We start from the raw sequence: 9,137 nt of genomic DNA on the forward strand, positions 1-9,137 counted from the left end.
TTGCATCTCTTTGTGGTTGTTTTGAGTCTCTTTGTAGTTGTTTTAAGTCTCTTTGTGGTTGTTTTGCGTCCCCTTGTAGATATTGTGTATCACTTTGAAGTAGTTTTACATCTCTTTGTGGTTGCTTTGAGTGTCTTTGTAGATGTCATACTTCTCTTTGTATTATAAAAATTCTCCCTGCACCTGTATACTTTTTCTTCTTTCATATCGCGTTACTCATCTCATGACCCCCTCAGATTTATCTTGTGACCTACCTTAAGCTACAACAGTAAAATGTTACACACACACTGATGCTACAGTATCTAATAATATAATATATAACAATACATCACTCACACGGGACATGAGTAATATTACTTCTGATACTTCCAGTAAATTTAGCTGATAATACATTTTTATTTGAGTGGTATTTTGAATACAGGACTCTTACTTCTATATAATGGAGTATTGTTATGTTCACCTAAAGGATCTGAATACTTCTTTCACCACTGGAGATAATGAGAGCAATTGGTCCCAAAGTGGTCCTGTACTGAAGGACAACCAAGTGAAAAGTTGTTCGAAACACACCAAAACATTTTTTTATTTCACATATGTGAGACTTGTTGTGTTCAAATCAGAGGTGGTGTTGCATAAATTGTCTTTTGTCTCTGAAATGTCAGAGCCAAACACATTACAACATCAGAAACACATGGGTTCTCAGTCCCATAAATGTAGTCATCACTTATCCTGGGCAACCACATTGGGTCTAGTTATCTGGAGCTGCAGGACAATCAGACATTGATTATGGGCTGTTGTTAGTTGATCACAGATTAACACGGCCTCATGTTGTTCAATAATGGAAACGGTTCAAAGCTCATCATTTGATTGAGTCACTCTCTCTCTCTGTGTCTTTAGTGTAGTTTTCTTCATGCTGTTCTCTTGATTTGTGACAGATTAATTAAATGTCTTTAAATGTTGCCATTAACGTCACAAAAATCAGTGGAAACCTGGCAAGCTTTGTTTCTCTCTGCTGTGTTTCTCCTCCTTTGTCTCTCTCTCTCTGTCTGTCTTTCCCCTTTCTGCTCATTTCTCACTATTACAAAATCCTGCTGAGAATGATGCAACCATACAGTAACTGTACAGACAGACAAGCAAACACACACACACACACATACACATACAGTGATGCACACACACACACACACACACACACACAGGAAAACCAGACTACTTAGGAAATATTTAATCTACACTTGGTCTGAGCTCATTCACAGAAAATTTCATATTTCTAATATTTTGTCTTTGTCTCTTGTATGTCTGTTTTTTAACCTGTCTGTCCGTATATGTAGGTCAGGGTGCCCCAGTTGTAACTGGACCTACTTTGCTTTGATTGGTTTACAGATGTTTTCTGTTTTTCTGGCTGATTAGACCTCTCGTCAGGAGTACCTATGCTTGCAGTTTGCCGTTCATGAACATAAAACAACCAATGACTGTATTGTCCGAGCAGGTGCAGTACGGAGCATCAGATTATTTCTTTCTAAAGTCAAGAAGGTTGTTTATCGGCACTTACTGTTGTTTTGAAGGTATTTCCAGAATCACTCTATTGCAACTCTATTGCAACAATCCTAATACAAATGGAAGATGCCGTATGACTGACTGGGAACTGTGGAGAACAGCCGCAAGGCCCCAGACCACGAGGGACTATGCATCATGAAAGTACAATATAAACTATGGCAGGTCCTGCATTATTATGGACACCTGGTCCAGTCTTATAATTGGGCCCTGTGTCGAAATGTATAATACCGCTATTATTTTAGTTTGTATCTCACTCACATGGCACAAAGTCATACAAGGATGTGTATTATCACAAGATAACATATCACGCAGAGGAGAACTATTTCAAATTTGAACATGGGAGGCCGCTTGTTTCCTAACTGTAACCACGCGTTTATTATATAACCTTAATCAAGTCCTTTTTGCACTTAAACCTAACCAAACCTTTACCAGCTATCACATTATATACAGACAAATTATCGGTTGATAGGGGCGTGGGATCAGAAGACGATTATACTGTATGTCATCCTGGAGGACAAACAACATATCCTGTCATTTAATTGGGAGGACTTTTTGGTAACGTCAACTTACCGCAGTTTCAAAGGTATTTTGAGAATTCGTCAAGAGTCTTCTGTCCATCTGGAAAAACCCTGTTTCCTAATTCAAACAAAGATGGCAGCTGGAAGCAGACATATTGACTTGTCATAGTAGGAAAAGCGCAGGTGTTACTAATAACACTCACTATGGCTCAGTTCTATTTAAAGCTAAATGGAAATCAGCCATGTTTATTATTTACACCTGTGCTTTCCTGTTACTGTGACCAGAAGCAAAAGTCCTATTGTATGCTGCATCACCAAAATTGATATTTATCATCATATTAGCATTCATCGTAATACATTTCCTATGTTTCACTTGCTTTGAACATGAGAGGCACACATTGTGGCTGGTTTGATCTGTACACAACCACAGAGTCCTGGGAAGAGGTCTAATCAGCCTGAAAATGCCTGCGTACCACAGCTGCGTAGAGACTGGTGGAGAGAATCAAGCAACAGTCATATCCCTCCCCCCTCTGGAAGAACTAGTCCTTGACCTCACCTCTCAAATCAGAGTAAAACCTTCCCAGAGGTTCTTCTCTCAGAAAGCGTCAGTCTTCAAACTGTCATATTTCCAAGAATGAAGGGAAGACAGTATGATTTATCCCTGTAATTACAGGGGACATGTTTCATGATGTGGTTAATGATATTACTTAGTTGCTGGAGTGATGATTTTTATTCGTAGATTTGTGAGAAGATATCAGCTGTCAGTTGCAGTCAAATATAAGAATTATATTAGAATTATTATGTAACATATTCTCAATATGGGCCAAGGTAAACTACTTTTAGGCTAAATGTGCTACTGAACATTACAGATAACATAACACAATCACATTATGATTCGTGAGGTGTGTAAAATGCTATTCTTTTTCAACATTTTCATCTTATTGTACAGTATAGTTGTTGCAATGATCACAAATCAGCTGATGTCCATCTGGAGCCTTGACCATCGAGAAAGTCAAAATCCTTTTTAGTCTCAATTACCAGCAGCATTTCAACATCAACACACTTCTTCCTCAGGCAGTCAAATCAAATCAAACCCCGCTCCGCGAAGTAAATATTACAAACTGCTTCAAACTCTGTTGACACAGGTCAGCGTGTCACCAGTACCTCCCATTTGCAATCAAACTGTTGAAGCTCCACAAGTATCTTCAATAAGCGAATGTTGCCAGGCAACAGATACAGTTTGCAGCCTCCATGCTGAGTCCCGGATGGTATTTCTTAGCAACTACATTCGTTTGTAGGATGATAAAAGTGCTGCATGAGTGTGATACATTTGGGGCCACAGGGGTGTCATCATGGCCACATCGCCTTCAGAAACACTGTAACCTTGAAACCAGACAGGATAATCATCTGGATATAAATATATACAGACAGTAACACCAGCTGGACACAGAATAAAAACCATTCACATCCTCCAGAGAGGTCTCTGTCTGGAATGTATATATACCACAGTATGGAACAAATACCATACTGGAGCCACACATGAGTTCAACTAAACTCTTAATTTTTCTCCTTTGATTTCTCCTCAAGACACACGTACTATTATCTGCATTTTTATTGGCTGCGCATGCCATCATATATAAATATTCTAGATGTCTTGTTCGTAATTTTATACTTGTGTAGGTGTTTAAAATGATGCACAAGCACCTCCCCATGATGCACCTCTCCCGAGCAAACACTGTGTCAGCGTCATCCAACCCCAGTAACAGCCCCCATATGATTCAGTCAGTTCTGCAGTTCCACTGGTCTAAAGCCAAAGTATCCCATACCCCACTCATTCACGTGTACCTAATATTCAAATATACCGGCTGCTGTTTTAATATGGGGTTATTTTTTAACTCGTCTTAGTGTTTTAATGCCCCAGATTAAGGCCAAGATTCAGTTTTCACAATAAAAAGGGGCTTTTTACCCCCAAGGTTGATACACTTTGAAACATCAGGATTTCCCACTAGAACTTAAACATGCAATAACTTTTGTTTGGCCACTTAGGGGCAGTGGAAACCAGCTGTGAACACAAAATATCATCATCTTTTAAAGGTCCAGTGTATAATATTTAGATTATAATATTCATACATTAGTGTATAATCACGAATCATGAAATGAAATGATCATGAAAATAAGAATTGTTATGTTTTCAGTACCTTAGAATAAGCCGTTTTTATCTACCAAGGGAGCGGGTATTCTTCCACAGAGGCTGTCATGTTTCTACAGTAGCCCAGAACGGACAAACCAAACACTGGCTCTAGTCAGGCTTTTCTTGTTTCTCGAAAGTTTAGTGGCACCGGAGGTTTCTCCTACACGCTTGGAAGGCTGAGATGTATTCAAATGGTTGCAATCTGCAACTTCACTGCTAGATGGCGCTGAATCTGACACACCGGTCCTTTCAGTTGGCATGGCGAACTTGTTGCAGTAACAGAGCAACTTTATAAATCATGTTTCTGGCCACTTGTCTTTTAGCTCTGTGTTTGGTCTCTACCAACTCCTGAAGGGAAATATTTGACTCTTAAGTAAATGCTGCACTAGGTTCATCAGTCTCTAATGTCAGGTAATGCAGAGGGTTGTTCGAGCTTTTTACTGACAACTGCTGAGTGTGCAGTTAAAAAGATCAGATCTCTTCAGTTTTACTGAGCTTTAGAGCAAGTTTCAGCTCATTATTTAGCTCTCCAGCCCAAGATTTTACTGTTTTGGTTTATCATCACTGCTTAAAGTGTCATTTTCAGTTGCAGCAGGCAGCTTACTTTACAGCTGGTGAACATAATGTAGTATTTAGCAGTAAAATAGCCAAACAGTTCCCTCAGGTGTTCTAGAGACAAAAAACAGAGCTAAAAGATAGTGAATATTAGACTTACAGTTACCAGTTGGCCAAAAAAACATGTTGGTCCATAAACTCTTGTGGCCAAAACGGTGCAAAATCAATCATTGCAAGTTCAAAAGCTTTGCATAGCATAAAGACAGGCTAGCTGTTCAGGCTAGTTTCCAGTCTTTAAGCTAAACTAAGCTAAGCTAATATAATCGACTATCAGCAAGAAAGGATTAGGCATGTCGTGGCAGTGGCTAAGGTTTGGCTAATTAGGAATGCATGATTTCAGTATGGGCCCTCACAAGTACAAATGTGTGTGTGGGTGTATTCATGTTTGTATTGTGAATAAGACGGCATGTTTCCATTTCATTTTGTAATATGATTATTGGACATAACATAATTTCAGATGCATCAGATAGTGCTGGTATCAGTGCACTATTAATACAATCTTGGTTAAATTTTTAAGATTTAAAATCCTAGTTTTATAACAAGTCATTTCAGTATAATCTTACAATGGATTGGCTTTAAGTTTTTAACAGTTTTTAACAGTTTTTTAACAGTTTTGCACCTCCTGTTGACACGTTGCCACTGACAAACTGTCACTGATACACTGTCATCCTGTGATCTTAACAGGCTGCGCTAAAACATGATTGATTTAAAAGAAATATCTACCAGTCAGTCAGTCTCAGGCGGGAGAGATTTGAGGCTTACCAGGACTCCGGGCTGTAATCCCAGGACTACTGATGTTACTGTACTTGGCTAGAAGAATCTCTCAGATGTGGGGCATCCCAGTGAATCCGTGGGTTAAGGTGAATACCATGTACTTGTGATGTTGTGGGCTCAAATCTGGCTCCTGGTTCGTCTCATCCTTCCACCGCCCCTCTCTCTCTCTCTCTGTCATCTTCCCTGACACTGCTCTGCATACAGCCTAATGAAGCAGAAACGAATCTTAAAGCTTTATATCTGCAGTAGACGGAGCTGTGAAGATGAGATGTTGCCTCCTACGCAGGCAGGCAGACAGGCAGTAGCTCTAGAGACCAGAACACCTCCAACTGGAGCTACTGTAATGCTATGGAATATCTGATTAACTCTCACTGATAGCAAAAAAGGAAGCCTGCAGCCTCCATCTGAGCTGTTGCTTGATATATTTATTCTGTAGATTTATATCCGCAGTTACCATTGTGTGGACTGATATCAGATATGTAGTCAGAAAATCAATGGAGTAACAGCTTCTGAGAAATATTTGTGTCCGACCGGTTACAGAATCTCTTTAGTTTACCTATGACGAATTCAAAAAGCTGTTAGGCTGCCATGTTAGTCAGTTCTCGTCCAGTTGACAAGATGGAGCAGAGTTTTATGAGCAGAGTGAGTCAGTTAAAGATGGTTGGAGGAGTGTGCAATCAGAGGAAGCAAAACATCCTCCTCAAAAAGACATTATGAACAGCTCCAGCTCCATATATTTACTATCTATATAACACAGTTATTTAAATTATCTTTATAATAAAATGTGACATTTTTGAGAGGTTTTGATTATTTGATGATAATAATCTTCAACTAAGCTCTTGTTTAATATTAAATTTTAGTACACAGTCATGACTGTATACCAAAACTTAGATAGTCCTGTATACGGGATTTCAGCCAACCAAACTGGTTTCAAAAACATCACAAGTATTTTATTGTAAATATTCATGTAACTTTTCTTTTACATTTTCTATATTTGTATTCTGTATCTACATTACGGTCCACAACTGTTGCCTGTATATTGTTATTTATTTCATTTGTGCTTTGGAAACAGATCAGAATAACCCAAAAAAAAAGGTAACGTGTAATTTGCATGCCATTAAGGGCAGTGGTGTGCAAACATGCTTTCTAGTGCTTAGCTTTAGTTTTTGTTGCGTGTTGCTCTATTTTTTTTAAATGAGTCTCTAACATTACTTCAGATGTTGATGTGGGACACACTGGTTGGATTATGCTTTAAAAGAAGTGAGTAGGGTCAATGAAATGGGTAAACTACATTCTTCACTCTGTATTTAAAGAGACTGATAAACCAGGGCAAAGATCTGTTATACAGATGCTGAAACGTTGTATGTCTATAGTGTTGTAACTAACAATTATTCGATTGTCGGCTGATTATGTTCTCAATAAATCAATTGATCGTTTTATGTATAAAATGTCAGGAAACACTGAAAAATAGGGATTATAATTTTCCAGATCTCAATGTGACAGATTCAAATAGTTGTTTTATCCAACTAATATGCTAAAACTTAAAGATCTTAACAGAATTCCTCACATTTGAAAAGCTAGAACAGGTGAATATTTAGCATTTTTACTTGAAAAATGCCTGAAATATTTTGATTATCAAAATAGTTGCCAGTTACTGACGATCAAGACATGCAAGAATAGTCCAAAACTACTTATATATTGGATTTAACGTGAGCCTTCTGAAACCTGTGATATTATTTAAGACTTCTTCTTTCACAAAAGTAGGTAAGAAACTTCCATTACACATCTGTAACTTTCTATCTGACAGCAGGGAGGTCTCAACTCTAGAGCCAAATAATACCATTTGTTCCATTCACGGTTCTTCACTTCTAAATCTAATTTTCACTGAATCACATTTTTTGATATTTGGGTCTATATCAAGTCAGTCAAACTCCAATCTCAAAGTACCCAACAGGAGGACAAAAACATTCCCTAAAACAATTAAGAAAAACGACTTCCTGCAGATGAAAGTTTTTACACACTGATGTAAAACAGGCTGGAAGTGTTTGAGCCGTCCTCAGGTGGTCGGGCAGAGGACTCTCAGCAGGAGAGCAGCCGAGCAGAAAGCCAAGTCCCCGATTGTGCTCACAGAGTGAGTCCTGAGGGCACGGAAGAGCCGGCTGTCGCTTGACCCCGAGGTTACTAATGGATGTTTTTAGGGAATCCTGATGGCACAGAGGGCTGGCACGAATGCCACGCACTTAGAGCGAACTCAACCCAAGGCATGACCTGTTTCTCATTGTCTTTTTAAAAAAAAAGAAGATATTTTCAGATTCTAACAAGACGTAGGGGATTAAGAGTTTTTACACCTGCCCACTTGTTAACTCACACATCTGCCCACACCAACGAAGCGCTGTAAAACTCTCCAATTGAGGCATAAATACAAACAGACAGATGGATTCCTCCACACAGAAGTTCAGAGTCTTTATGTCTTTCTAGGTTACCGTAGAAAACAGCCACACTCTTTCAAAACGATTGTAGCAGTGAAGGATTTCTGGACTAGTGGGACAGTACGATGCTGCACAGCCCTGATACAGGAGTATAGATGGAGCGTTATGTAATTAATACTCCTCCTCCTATGCAGATACAGTAGACAAGTCCAAAAATCCTAGCCTCAGCTGTAACAGTAGCCCTGAAATGACTGATACAGCTCATATGGACAGTGTCATTTTAATCGCTCTGGCTCCTATAGTCCCATACACACCAGCAGCTCTTGACTCAGCTAAAGCTTTTTTGCATAACTGATACTGTAAAACAGGCATCCACTGTAATGTAGGTTTCATACAGTAACACCAAACCCCCTCTACAGCCACGCAGCATGCAGAGAATCTGTCTTTCTCTCTGTCTCACCCACACACACACACACATATATATATATAAAACATACAGACCAGATCCCTGTTTACCTGCTATCCCATAATTCACAGTGCTGGCAAGGACAGGTGACTTGTAAAGCCAATATAGACAGACAGAGAAAAAAAGTGGTGTGCGGGGCTTCTCTTACCAACAAATCCCCCCCTTCTTCAGGAATCCTTCCTTTCCTCTCCCTTCAGCCGGCTTCTTCCAGCGCTCCAGCTTTCATCTTTCCCAGTAAAGAGAGGAGGAAGAGAGGCGGAAAGGACTTTTTAAATCATCAGCATCCCTCTCGCTCCCGTGTGTTTCTCTCTCCGGCTCTCCTCTCTTCCAGATTTCTCCACGGTCTCCGGGGGGGTGGGGGGGTGGGGGGGGGGCAGCAGGAGCATCAGAGTGCTGTTTGCCAGAGCAGGAGGGAGGACGATGTGGGAGAGGAGAAAGGACGTATAAAGTCTCAACTCTCTCTCTTTCTCTCTTCTCTTCTCTCTCTCTGTCTCGTTTCTCTCTGTCTCTCTCTCTCCCTGTCTCTCTCTTCTCTCTCTTTCTTATCTCTCTCTCTTTCTCTCTCTCTCTCTCTCTGTCTGTCTCTCTTC

This window comes from Morone saxatilis, unplaced genomic scaffold (genome assembly GCF_004916995.1).
Source record: "Morone saxatilis isolate NCDOM2014 unplaced genomic scaffold, NCSU_SB_2.0 Contig12, whole genome shotgun sequence".
Lineage (NCBI taxonomy): Eukaryota > Metazoa > Chordata > Actinopteri > Moronidae > Morone > Morone saxatilis.